Below are 13,553 nucleotides of genomic sequence, written 5' to 3'. Positions count from 1 at the left end.
TCATATAGGCGTTAAATAGGTGTTATGTAGGTGTTAGGTTCTAGATAGGTGCTGTATAGGTGTTAGATAGGTGCTAGATAGGTGTTAAATAGGCACTTTCAATACAAGTAAATACTACCTGCATCACAGTGATATGTTTTACTTTTGCAGGGTTGCAGGCCTGTGTATTGCACTGGTGTGTAAATGAACGGATATCTTGCATGCTATTTCTATGTAGGCAATACATTTTACGTTGCGTGCAGAGATGCATTTATTCTATGCCAATTATTGTCACATGGCTTTACAGCTAATTGAATGCATCTTTCAAAAAAACCCCAACCGCTCCTTATTTTCTCTTCATGAAATTTGGGGGAGTTACGGGTATTTGATGTTTCTCCAGACTTCTGTATTGGCAACCTTCAGTCTCGAAAGACTATGGTATCGCGCTCTGAAAGGTGGTTCTGGCACAGCGTCTAGTGTGGCTGAAAAGGCCAATCTGGGAGTGACAATCCCTTCCACACCGGGAGCAAGTGCGGTCTGTCCCTGGTCTGTCTCCCTGGCTATGGGCCTTCCTTCTTTGCCTCTTTGCCTCAGACTGTTGGCCAAGTGTCTCTTCAAACTGGGAAAGGCCATGCTGCACAGCCTGCCTCCAAGCGGGCCGCTCAGAGGCCAGGGTTTCCCACTTGTTGAGGTCCATCCCTAAGGCCTTCAGATCCCTCTTGCAGATGTCCTTGTATCGCAGCTGTGGTCTACCTGTAGGGCGCTTTCCTTGCACGAGTTCTCCATAGAGGAGATCCTTTGGGATCCGGCCATCATCCATTCTCACGACATGACCGAGCCAACGCAGGCGTCTCTGTTTCAGCAGTGAATACATGCTAGGGATTCCAGCACATTCCAGGACTTGTGTTGTTTGGAACTTTGTCCTGCCAGGTGATGCCGAGGATGCGTCGGAGGCAGCGCATGTGGAAAGCGCTCAGTTTCCTCTCCTGTTGTGAGCGAAGAGTCCATGACTCGCTGCAGTACAGAAGTGTACTCAGGACGCAAGCTCTGTAGACATGGATCTTAGACCTGGATCTAAGTCTCCAGACTTAGCCTTTCATTTTTCCCACCAGTATAGATACCTGACATCATTGCCCCCCTTGAAAAAATAGTCACGTCGCCCCCCAACCTCTAGAACCCTGGCTATGGGCCTGGGCCAGATGACTGTCAGTTTGTGCTGTTGTGAGTCATCTGAGTCACTTTGCATACATAGAATTGGTGATCATTTTGCATACAGACATAAACCACACTAATTTGGTCTGTGCAAAAATGGAGAGCCAGTGCAGTGTAACAGGTAGAACACTGGTGTGTGCGTGTGATGGGCAAGTCAGATAATTTCACCAAAGCGGTGAACAACTGAAACTGCTGTGCAGGCGTCTGAGCCAGGCCAGGGGGTTTCCTCAGGTGCCTCTCAGCTCTTTAAGAGGTGCATCAGAGGACTCCCATCTTCTGAGGCCAAGAAGTGGCAAGGGACATTTGATTGGATGTGGCCCAACTTATTAAAGGCTTCTTTTTAAAAGCCTTTTCAGCCACACTAGACGCTGTTCCAGAACCACCTTTCAGAGCGCGATACCATAGTCTTTCGAGACTGAAGGTTGCCAACTTTTAAAAAGGCCCCATTTACCTTTCTCAGCCTTTTAAGCCAAGGGTTGTATATCTGCCTTGAAATAGGTCAACATCACAGCTGTAAACCTTTTACTAACAGCACACCATGGAGTCTGGGAGGAACTCTGGGTCTTGTAGTTTCCAAAGTACTGATAATTCTGCTAGAGTAGACCATCCCACTTACCCCTGCCAGAAGCAGTTTCCATGCAGAAAAATAATCAGGGACTAACTACTGTACTGGTTGCCACTTGCCCCCAAAACCTCCCATGCCCAGTCTGTAGCTGTGGCCCTGTGACACTGTGTGATGCAGTGGCGTAGCTTAGGATCCTGCTGCCGGTGCAGAGCTCAGGACGATGCCCCGGAAGTGACGTCACTCCCGGGTTTTTATTTCATACCCACTTTTTAAAAACTGCAAAATAAATCTGCCGCATCCCCCAGGCTGCCTCCCCCAGGACCGGCTCCATCCTATTCACCCCCAAGCCGCGCCACCAGCCAGGCATGTTGGACTACAGGGGGCAATGGGTATGTTGAGGCCAGCCCTGTGCCCCCAGGGGCCGGGGAAAAGCCCTCCTGCTCACGCCCAGTGCTGTGGGGGAAGGAGAACTCAGGGGGAAGTCGTGCTTGACTGTCTGAGGCTGCCATCCTATCTACCCTTACCTGGGAGTAAGCCCTTTTGACTATAATGGGACTTACTTCTGAGTAGAGGTGCCTAGGATTGGCTCGGATGAAGCCTCACTCACAGCAGCTGGGGGGAGGAGGACAGAGCGGGCAGGCGGGAGGAAGTCGTGCCTGACTGAGGCTGCAATCCACTCCACACTTTCCTGGGAGTAAGCCCCATTGGACACAATGGGACTTACTTCTGAGTAGACAGGCATAGGTTCAGCTCTGAGTGAGGAGTGACAGAAAGGCTTGCTTGCTCCCAGTGGCTGGGGGAAGAAGGCAGGCAAGGGACACGCATTTCTGAGAACTTTGTTCTGCTCTGAGATCTCAGAGCGGCCACGCACAACGGCCTCCCTTCCCTGCTGGCACCCAGCAGGTGCCAAGTTAGTGCTGAGACCACTCCCAGAATGCCCCCCTCCTCTCAGGGGCAGCATACACCACATGAATGCGGAGGAGGCTTCTCCCCCTCCTGCTGGGGCGGGAGGTGAAGCCAGTTGGACAGTGGTGGTTACCTGCTCTTCCGTTGGAGTGGGGCCTTCTGCATATCTGGTGGGAAGCAGGGCAGAGTGTCTAGGATTTCAGTGGTTTTTCCCCCTCCTAATTCTTGCTGGCTGGTGTAATCCCCCCAGAGCAAGCGAAGCGCCAGCTTCAAGCTGGAAATTGGCTCCTTTTGCAGCTCCAGGGTCTCTGCAATATTCCTGAGCCAGAAAAGAGAGAGAGAGAGAGACGTTGATTCAAAAGGAAACGGGATTGAGGAGGCTCCAGACTCTCCTGCTGGGGTCAGGTTTGGGGGTGGAGGGAGGGGGTCCTTCTGGGCCGTAAAACTTGTCAGACACAGTCTGATGTTGGTTCAAGCAGCCTTTCAGGAGCCAGGATCCTTTTCTCCTGCCTCAGTCTGGAAAAGGAACTTGCAGGCCCAACCCACCTGTGGAGAAATGGCCAGTTAGATTCCCATGTTGGGATGTCCTTGGGACTGGACAGCACCACTTGCCATAAAACATGCACTGAAGCAGCTCCAGGAGGTGAAAAATGATGGAGGACTATGTGGGGTGGGTGGGGAGTTGGCTCCTGGACCAGGAATCTTCCCCGACAGGGAAAGGCCGAGGAAGAGTCTTGGAAAGTGGAAAGCAATCCCTGCTGCTCCCGGGACAAATCAAACAGAAATCAAATCGCTTTTTTAAAATTCAACTAGCCTGAAACGGCCTCCCTCTGACCCGCCACTGAGAGTGCCCCCCAACAAGTATGAAGAGGCAAGGGGTCAGGCCAAGAAGAGGGTGCAGACCCCGGAGCTGCAGCAGAGCAGAGGGAGGGAGCCCGAATGTGTCCGCTTTGGGAGCCACGTGGAGAGGACGGGAGTCCAGACCAGGCAGGTCGCCCTGAACACTGGGGTTAGCATGGCTTGGCTAAGAGACTGATCCAAGAAACCACTAGGGCTTTCCCAGTTCAAATCTCAGCTCTGCCACAACTCACTGGGAGGTGGCCAAAGGGGACTGCACTCCATGACATTCTCGGCTGCCTACCTCACAGGCTTGTTGTACCAAAACCTGCCAGGCAATGCACGCCAAGTGCTTCCTGCTCCCCCTGGATGCTGCTGTGACTGTGAACAGGAAAAAAAGAAGGCGCTGCTCCCTTCTTCCACTGAGGACACACTGAGCTTAAGCAGGTCCTGGACGGGGGGGAGGGGCTGCTCCCACAACCCTCTCAGGCCAGCCTCCATTTCCATAGGAGTCGGTGTTATCAGCTCCTGCTGGACTGGGCACCTCTTCCTCCCTTCCTCCCTCACAGCACGCGTAGGGTAATCAGACCCTGGACCTGGCGGGGGTGGGGTGGGGAACCACTGGGCCCCCCTGGCCAAACACACATTTGGCCTGTAAAGAATTTAAGTAAGATTGGGTTGCTGGTGGCTATTTTGAAAATGATCATGGCAAAGCTTGAAGGGCTGACGAATTTGCTATGGAGTGGCACACACATTTCTTGGATCTTGCATCAACTTTACAATGAAATGTTTGGAACCTGGTCTCTCCCATCTTCAGTGTGGGAAGTGCATAGAGCCCTAAACCGAACAAAGACCACACTAGGTGTGCAAATTATAGATCTATTTCTTAAGGAATGTCAATATAAAGATATTGAAGAATATACCTGCTAATAGACTTTGAGAGCTTGCTAGAGACTTGGCACGTTAATCGGCTGGGGTTGATCAAAGGCAGGCAAGGCTCTTAGGGCCCAATCCTGGGCTGGGTCACCAGCAGCCATTCCAGTGCCCCAGCTGCTGCCATCACCAAGCGCCATAGGCACTCTTGTGCTGGTGGAGAGGATGCGGCGCCAAGGCTGGGAAAAGCAATGAGGTCAGGTCGCAAGGCCATCGGTGGCCAGTGGAGAGGTTTTTGGGGGCGGGGAAGGCATAGAGGGGGCAGGATGGGCCAGAGGGAGGATCAGGTCTGGGAAACAGGTGGAGATGGCAGTCGAGTCTGCCACTGTATCCTGTGCCCCCTCCTGAGTTGCAGAGCCCTACAGGATCCTCCTGCAGCCGCTCAAGAGCTGGCGCAGCTCCAAATATTGTGCTATCAGATGAAATTTTGTTCGCTGTGAGACATGGAGTTAAATATAACTTTAATGAATTTTAAGTTATATTTTATTATTTATTTCTGAAAGTCAGAATAGATGAAAACAATAAAAGTTTTTAGAGATTCATCCAGTTATTCGATTAATTTGACAAAATCTGAAGTGATGCCACTTGGTCACAATATTGTAAGGAGTGTATTTAATGCCTGGCAATTTCACTGGTGCCCAGATATCATAAAGGATTTAGGAATATTGATTCTGAGAGAGTATTGCATTAAATATTAATGAACTATTACACAAAATATCATTGAGTTTACATAAAGGGCCCCTGTTAAATATCGTCCCTTGGGGCAAGATTAACACATTAAAAATGAATATTATTCCTCACATTGTATATGTGCTGTGTTCAATTCCATTATATATACCACATAAATATAAAGAGCATACATTTGATGTACTCTTTAAGAAATTTTTGTAGGGTTCCCCACCTAGAATTAAAAGGATGCAACTTCCATTTAATGAAGGAGGCTTTAGATTTCTGGATGTTAATCTGTATTATCAGGCATACCTTTTATCATAACTCCTGGGGGCTGGGGATAAGAATAGGCCCTCAGTTTGGCTGTACTTGTCGTAAGAGGCGACTAAACAGCCACCGCGTAGATGGGACTCGTCAGCCTGGGAAGGCAGCTCATCTGAGAGAAGGAAAACTCTGATCCCAAACCTCCACTGCCTTGTGGCTGCATCCAGTTATGGAAAAGGCTTCAGGAGTCAACCTCGAGGCAAAACCTGGAGCCGGAGTCCCTGAGACAGTTCATGGCTGAACACAGTCACGTTCTGGCAACTCCTGCGACGCTGCTGGAACCAACCGTATTGGCCTCTGCCTTTCCATTGGACCATTTCAGCGACGTGGAGAGGGGGGATTTGCTGCATGGGTAACAGCCTATCCTCCATACCTACTTTACCCAGGCTTCGCGCACTGGAGAGGACACTCTGTTCCAGAATCACCATTCAGAGCGTGACACCATAGTCTTCCAAGACTGAAGGATGCCAACTTACCTTTTATCATCCATTATTGGGATCTTTCTGCATTTTTTTTTTTACTAAACCCTCTTGGGCTATTTTGGAATCTTCTTATCTAGTACCTTTTTCTAAGTGGACAGTGGACTTAGCATGCTACATGGACAGAGATTCCACCTACAGTTCCTCTGTCAGTTATTTGTGGAGCACAATGTCATGAAAATACAAATTTGATCCGTTTACTCATGCTAAATTAACACTATGGGCTCATCCTGAACTAAAAACAGGAAATAAATCTTTCTTGTGGAAGAGGCAGATAGACAGAGTAATTTTTATTTATTTATTTATTTTATTTGGATCAATTTCTTAGCCAAGAGCAGGAATTCCTCTATGTTTTTAGGTTGAAGACAAAATGTGATTTACCACCATCAACTGAATGACAATATTCAAAATCGCAACATTTAGTGACTGTATTTGGTCCAGCCAGGGTGACCGGATATAATGGAGGACAGACTGCCTCTACCTTGAACCACTGTATAGAAGAGGGAATTTTGGCAGATGCAGGCTGTGCATGGGAGGGTTTCAGAAGCGACACCTGCCAAAATTCCCTCTTCTATACAACGTTTAAAGGTATTAGTACACTATCCTCCATTGTATCTGGTCACCCTGGCTGGGTGCAGCCGCCTGATCAGTTTCAGAATGACCAGCACTTTTAGAAACAGTTATTGAATCAACTGAGAAAAAGACGTCAACAATATTGGCTTATGAGTATTTGATGTCGCTTAACAAACACGGTACTCCAAGCCTCAGAGAGATAAGGAAGGCAGAACTGCAACGCCCTATTTTATTCAAGTGGCGGGAAATGGCTGTAGCCACGATAACTGCAGTATCTGTTTTGGACACGTGGAAGCCTTTTCCAGAGACGCTTGCATTGATTGCCCAGACATCTTTTTTTGTAGATTGTGAATTGAATAGATTTGCATGCATATTATGTATATTTTCCCCCCACTATTTCCCTTTCATTTTTACTTTGCTTTTGTTGCTATCATTCTGTTTTTATTCACAAATGAAGGAAAGAAATAAAGCAGTCCCTGGAAATGTGAGGAAGGACTGCTAATGAACAGTCTTCTCAAACCAGTCTTGGTTTCTGGAAAAGAAGGTGCTATAAGCCTCCCCACCCCCACGCCCACCCCGGGCACCAGCTCTTCCTTCTTCTCCTCCAGCAGCTCCCCTCCCAACTTTCTCTCCCACTGTCTCTCAGCTGACCTGCTCACACATGCACTGAGATCCCAGCAGGACAGCATGAGACTTCCTGCCACAGAGAAGCCTAGTTAGAAAACTGTTGTGGGGACTGTACCACTTTGAGTGACAGCTGCAGGTTTGTAGGCTCCCCTACCTCCCAAAAAATGTAGAAAAAGAACATGCCAGAGAGGAGACTGGACTGAATCCTTGCACCCGACATGTTAATCTGCTACATGCAGATAAATGTTTTATATCACAGGGGAGCATTCAGACATGCAGCCTGAGCCAATATAATCCAGAAACATTTTTACCACTTGATTTTGCAGGAAGTATAAGCTGGCCATGGAGAGCATTGATAAAAGACAACATGAAAGAAAGAAAATCCGACCACCTGCAAACATACCCCTGGCTGATGAGTCCATCAGCACAAGGACGCTTCTCTGCTGAGTTGTGGGTAACAGGAGATCTGCGCTGTTCTGGGAGGAACCTGACTTGTTAATTGCTCTCTCTCTCTCTCTCTCTCTCTCTCTCTCTCTCTCTCTGCTTTTCTGCAAAGGAGAATGGAAGCACTTCCTCGAGGAGCCAGCTGGGATGTCCCAATGATGCCTTGGGAATGGTCTCCCTCAGAAACCGCTAACTGCAGACCTGCTGCTGCCCGCTCTGAGAGCCACACAGCTCACTCCCTGTTCAGGGCCGCACATCCTCCGAGGGCTGTCACTTCCTGGGGAGGAAAGGGAGGGTGGTCACAGAAAGTCCAAGCCTCTGGCCACTCAGTGAACAGTGGGAGACGACTGAAGGCCTTGCTTGCCCCAAGAAACCACGAGGGCCTCCCGCCTGAACCGCTTGCTGCTGGTATCCAAGCGCTCCTTGGCCAGCACTTTGCATTTCTCCTGCAGTGCATAGGTGCAAAAGGCCAGTAGAGGAATAACTCATAAGTCGCTAGGGATGATCGGGACCCAAATAAGCCACAACGGGGCCTCAGCCACACTGCAGCCCCCTCCGTAGAATGCTGGCTGTCCAGGCTCTGGCACGCTTGAGGCTGGGACCGCTGATTGCTTCCTCTTCCCCCAGCTCTCCTACAGATTTCTGGCAATAGGTGTTCAATCAGTGGGGCCCAGAAGGCCATTACCCACAGCTTTTGAGAACACCTGCCCTGACTATGTTTATTCAGAAGCAAATGCCATGGATTTGCACAGGACTCGCCCCCTTAGTTAATTCCTTCCCTTCTCCATTTTTGCAGACCCCCTTTAATTAACAGTGCAGCCCAATACATGTTTACTTGGAGGTAAGTCCCTCTTCCTAGAGTGGATTTTACGCCCAGCTCAGTGGGCACAGAACCGAAGCAATTGCCAATCTTTCCCCCGCTTGCCCCACCTCCAGGTCTCTCCCCTCCCTCTGTTGTCTTCCTTGTGGTGATGCTGAGATGGTGAGCACCTTGAGGTGGGGACCTGTCACTTCACACTTTGTACAGCATCACGCATATGGATGGATCCATACAAACAGACGTGTAGGTAGATGAATGTGCAACTAGAAGATGACTGCAAATCCCCGTTTCCTGCCACCAATTCCCAAATCCATAAAGCAGCTCAAAGCAGACAGGAAACAAGCCTGACACCACTTTTGACAGACTGAGGGCACAATCCCAACCCCTCATGTCAGTACTTTCCAGCACTGGCATAGCTGTGCCACTGAGACATCTGCTGCAGCCTGCAGTTGGGTGTCACTCATGGAGGCCTCCTCAAAGTCAGGGATTGTTTGTTCCCCGACCTCAGAGCTGCATTGTGCAGTGCTGGAAAGCACTGATAGAAGGGCTTAGGACTGCGCCCTGAAGGAGGAAGCTGCTCAGCTCCCCTCATTCCCACCCCACCACTTTTGCTACTGTTCCGGCTAAATGGTCATCAATACCAGGAATCTTCCCACTCCCGAGACTCAGAAATGCTGGATATAAACGGTGTGGTTTCTCTCTCCAGGATGAGGTTTTTGGAGGCCTTTCTCCCACTCCCACCACCCTGAGCCTCTGGGGCATCTGAGGCTTCCATTTCCTGGGCTGGCCAATACTCGCTGTGGCTTTTTCCTGGGGTCTGAAGTGGTGCTTCGCCTCTCAGCCCCCCCCCCCCCGGCCTCCCTTTCCATCATGTCTCATTTAACCCTCTTCAGGGGCCCAGCCAGCTCCTGGAGGCTTCACAGCTCAGTGGCGAGGGAGCTTCAGCGTCCAGGAATGAGACATGCCACAAGTAGGCCAAGAGGAGGTCTTCCTGCCCCGAGAGAGCTGGGCTCACACCGGTCTAGCCAGGCACTCCGCACGATCCGCCTGTGTGTGCTCCGCTGCACCTGTGGGAGCACAGCCAGCCATTTCGACACAGAAATGGGGCAGGGTGCTTGGAAGCGCAGGAGTTCAAAGGCGTTGGGGGGCACAGATGGATGTGTCCAAAGAGCATGGGGCTGCCCCCCCACTGCTCCACCAGCCATGGGGCGGGTCACGGCCTAGCAAGCTCCCTGTTGTGGAGGCAACTTGGCTGCGAGCGCTCCTTGTGGGCAGGGCAGATGTGAGGAGGACATTCTTGAGCAGAGGCCATTTCCTGCCATGGTTGGATTTGCGTCCCCAAAAGAACTCTGTGCTCTCCAGAGGCCCAGTTGTGGGAGGAGAGTCCTGACTGCCTGAAACCACAAGCAGCGCAGCACTCGTGGGAGGAAAAGGACTTGCAGTCCTGGCGGACTCAGTGCCAGCCCCTGCCCCATCAGCCATCAGGCTGGGACCTTCTCCCCACAACCCCTTTCCCGATTCCTTCCTACACAACACAAATGCACTCTCATTTCATTGCACTCCCCAGTACAGGAACACTCTGCGTAGGGCATTGCAATCGTTCTCTAATACTCTTTCGGGTATCCATTTTGTGTCCCCCCTCATAAAATAAGGATCGTGTATTGGAAGGCATTTCTCTCTCTGTCTCTTCTTTGAGGGAAAGGGTATCGTCTGCATTATGCCGTCTGTTGCCCAGCCTAAGGTCCGAAAGGGCTGTGCGCATTGATTTCCCGAAGACCCAGCTCATTGGGCAACACAAAGAGTTTCCGTGTCACAACCTTTCAGGACTGGGTTTGGCTGCCTGGGCCCTGGAGCTGCGAGCTGGGCCACTCTGCTTTCTTTCAAAGCATCAATGCAAGAGCGGGCCTGGGAATCCAGCCATCGCTCCGGAGAATCCTGAAACCAAAATCCCCCCAGACAGGCTGCCCCCATTCTCTATTACTGTGATTACCCCCCCCCCCACACACACACACAGACATATTTCCCCACCTCCAATATCAAATCCAGCTGTGGCACTGAAGACCTTCTTGGCTGGGGAATGAAGGCAAATGGGGGGGGGGGGGAAGCCAGAAAGGCCACCCCCCCCCAGCCCTGGAGAATTATGGAGCTTCGTTAAGGGGATTTTCACAGCCTGTGGTCAGAAAATCTTTCAAGAGTGTAACTACAGCAGGCAGGTTTCTATCAACTGTTTTGCCCAAGCAAGCAAAGTAAGCTGAAGGCCCAGTGAGCTGCTGGAGGGCTCTGACAAGAGCACCTGACCTACATGCTTGCAGGCAGGGGTGTGCAAAATGCAGGTGTGTGTGACCACACCCAGGCTTCCCCCATTGCAGAATGAGGCTCAGGCGGGGATAGTGCTGCACCATTGACCCACCCCTGCTGGTTTTTTGGCTATAACTTTAGATAGAATAGGATATTTCAACAGATTGTTTCATTGTACTTTGCGTGAAATTACATTTCAAATGATGTGTAACATAAATCATGGTCAGTAGCCCATCTTCCAAAGATCTCAAGGTCATCTCCTTTCTCTTTTAATTTCACAACAATCTTGTGAGGTAGGTGAGGCAGAGAAATACTTACAGGCCTATGGGCACCAGGTTGATCACATAACTTCATAGCTGGGGGAGAACAGGACTGGAACCCAGACTAGCGATCGGTCTAACCATGACATTGCAAGAGAAACAGGAGCTGCCACATTTTTTAGGGGGGAAATGATGTTCCGCCTCTTTTGGTGCAGCCCATCCTGGCCAAGGAACTGCAGTTTTCTAGAGGGTGCGGAGGACGTTGTTCAGGACCCTCAAGTATCTCAATGACCAAGAAGCCCTGAGCCTCAGGTTGGTCCCAGGCAGCCACGTGGGCCCATCCTCCCAGGCTGCCTTTCTTGGTGCCCTTTGGGTTTGACTGAGGACAGGACTCCAAGGCCACCTGTCCATCCCAGAGTTCAGGCCAGGGTCCCAAGTAGAATTTGGACACTGTCCCCACTCCGTGGCAGGGCTCAGCTCTGGGCTCCTGCCTGGCAGTGCAGCTGGGGACTGCCTGAACTCCCACAGTTGGCGGCTGTTCAGGAATTAAAGCTTTAATAGGATCAAAGAGGCAAAGTAATAATTACTTTAAATCGCACCACTGCTTAAGAAATGAAGCAAAAAGCCCTTGAAACACCTGTAGCTGGCAGGGACAAAGGAAGAACTGGGGGTGGGGTGGGAGAAGGGGGCCTGGCCAGGGCTTTGTCAAGGGACCCCCTCCCCCACCCACTTCATGGAAAAGAATAAGGACTGTTTTACTTTAAATATCAACTGTCAGATTTCTTCTCTCTTCAGCTGGGGTGATGGAGCCTGGAACTGGAAACTCAAAAGCATCTGTGAGGCTAAATGTGGGAGGAGTGAGTGATGTTACTGTAGAATTTCCCCCAGCTGAGCTTTCCTGGGTTCTCTTGAGCCTCTTGTTAGTTGTTCCTCGTTAGTGTATTGGCAAGAAAGGCCTATTTCTATGAGAATTGGTGTTTTCTTAGTAGTCTTTTAATGCTGTCAGTGTTTGTAGGGCATATTGTTATTCTGCACCTTCTTAAGACCATGTGCTTAAAGTCATTGTATGGAAATAAATTGCCCTTCCCTTACTGATGTGGGAAGTCTTTGGGTTCATTCAGATCCAGACAGGTTGGCATCTGGAAGCTGGAGCACTGCAGTAGCAGAAGGGAGCAGGCAGCGGGTGTGATGCCCACATCTGTGCCCTTCCGCCATTGTGTGGAATTTCACGTGCATTTCGCGCAGGGCAAGTGTGCTGAAGTGCAACTGATTTCAAAGGGAAAGTTAAGCACATTTGCTGTCCTTGGAATTTGCACGTTTATGTTCTCAGACCACTTGCTTTGAATGTCCATGTCTCAAAGCTGAATGGGAATGAATTGGCCAGGGCCGGCCCACCCAGGAGATCCACTGAAGCTCTCGCCTCAGGCAGCAGATTAATGGGGAGGACGTCCATCTCTCTTGGCCTCTTTGCCTCCACTGGGCCTCCTTCTCCTTCCACTCCCTGGACTGGAAATGGAAGAGGGGAAGAGAAACTACAGAAGGGATATTGGTGCAGGGCAGCACTTTGGACAGTCAGAGGAACAGAGGCTGGCACAGCATTGGGGAAGGGGGCAGCATTTAGATGTTGCTTCAGGCACCGGCAGGTCTTCCACATCTGCTCTGTCTCCCTCTTCCTTTCAGTCCAGGGAGCGGGAGGAAGAGGAGGATCAGAGTGGAGCGTCTGGACGCAGGTGTCCCCTGCCAGTCTGCAGCCAGAGGCAACTGCTGCAGTTGTCCTCATGGAAGGGCCACCTATGCGTGGTCATGTGGGGGAGACACCACAGAGACATTTCAGAGTCACTCTAGCCCACCACTCTTCTCTCCTCCAGCTTACTCTTCCACTCTGTTCCCTTCTTCCTTTCCCTATCCAGAGTGTGAGAACAGCAGCAGCAAAAGTGAGGGGACAAACGGAAGTGGGAGCCCCCCCCCCGCCAAATTGCTGCCTCACTTGGCCTTCTGATGAGCTGGTACAGGCAACATGTTCACAGGCACTGGAAATGTTGTGTAGATCAATCGATCCATCTATCCTTGCTTCTTGTGGTCCCTTCTAAACCTTCAGCATGTCTGCTTTCTTGTCTGCATTATCTGTTTTCAAGTAAATGCAAACAATTAAAGTAAATCTCAGAATAGTTTTAACGGAGAATTTAAAGAAAAGACAGGCTGTTGCCTGCCACAGGGGTGTCCTGGGCCAGTGAGTCCAAACAAGAGGAATGCCCTTCCTTGCACAACCAGGAAACCAGGTTAGGGAGAGGGCTGTAAGGAAGCCCTCGGGTGAAACATGGGTTATAGAAGCAGCAGGTGTGTTACTCACACTTAGGAACCAGCACCATGCAAAGAACTGCTTACAAACAGGTTCAGGGATGCCTGCAAGGCCCTGGTGACCAACACGCAAACTCCTTGCTGGGGCAGAGGTTGCTGAGATGCAAACACCTCTCCGTGAGCCCAAATCCACTGCGCAACCACAAGGAAAAACCCTGTTGAGGGCCAAGAAGACGCTTTATGCTGGTCCATATCTGAATCTGGTATCCTTACCTGGAAAGAGGAAAACAGAGATGCCAGATAAGGGAGGAACACAGTCCCTGCTCTCC

Source organism: Tiliqua scincoides, chromosome 12 (assembly GCF_035046505.1).
Source record: "Tiliqua scincoides isolate rTilSci1 chromosome 12, rTilSci1.hap2, whole genome shotgun sequence".
NCBI classification, from domain to species: domain Eukaryota; kingdom Metazoa; phylum Chordata; class Lepidosauria; order Squamata; family Scincidae; genus Tiliqua; species Tiliqua scincoides.
This window is presented reverse-complemented; position numbering follows the sequence as displayed.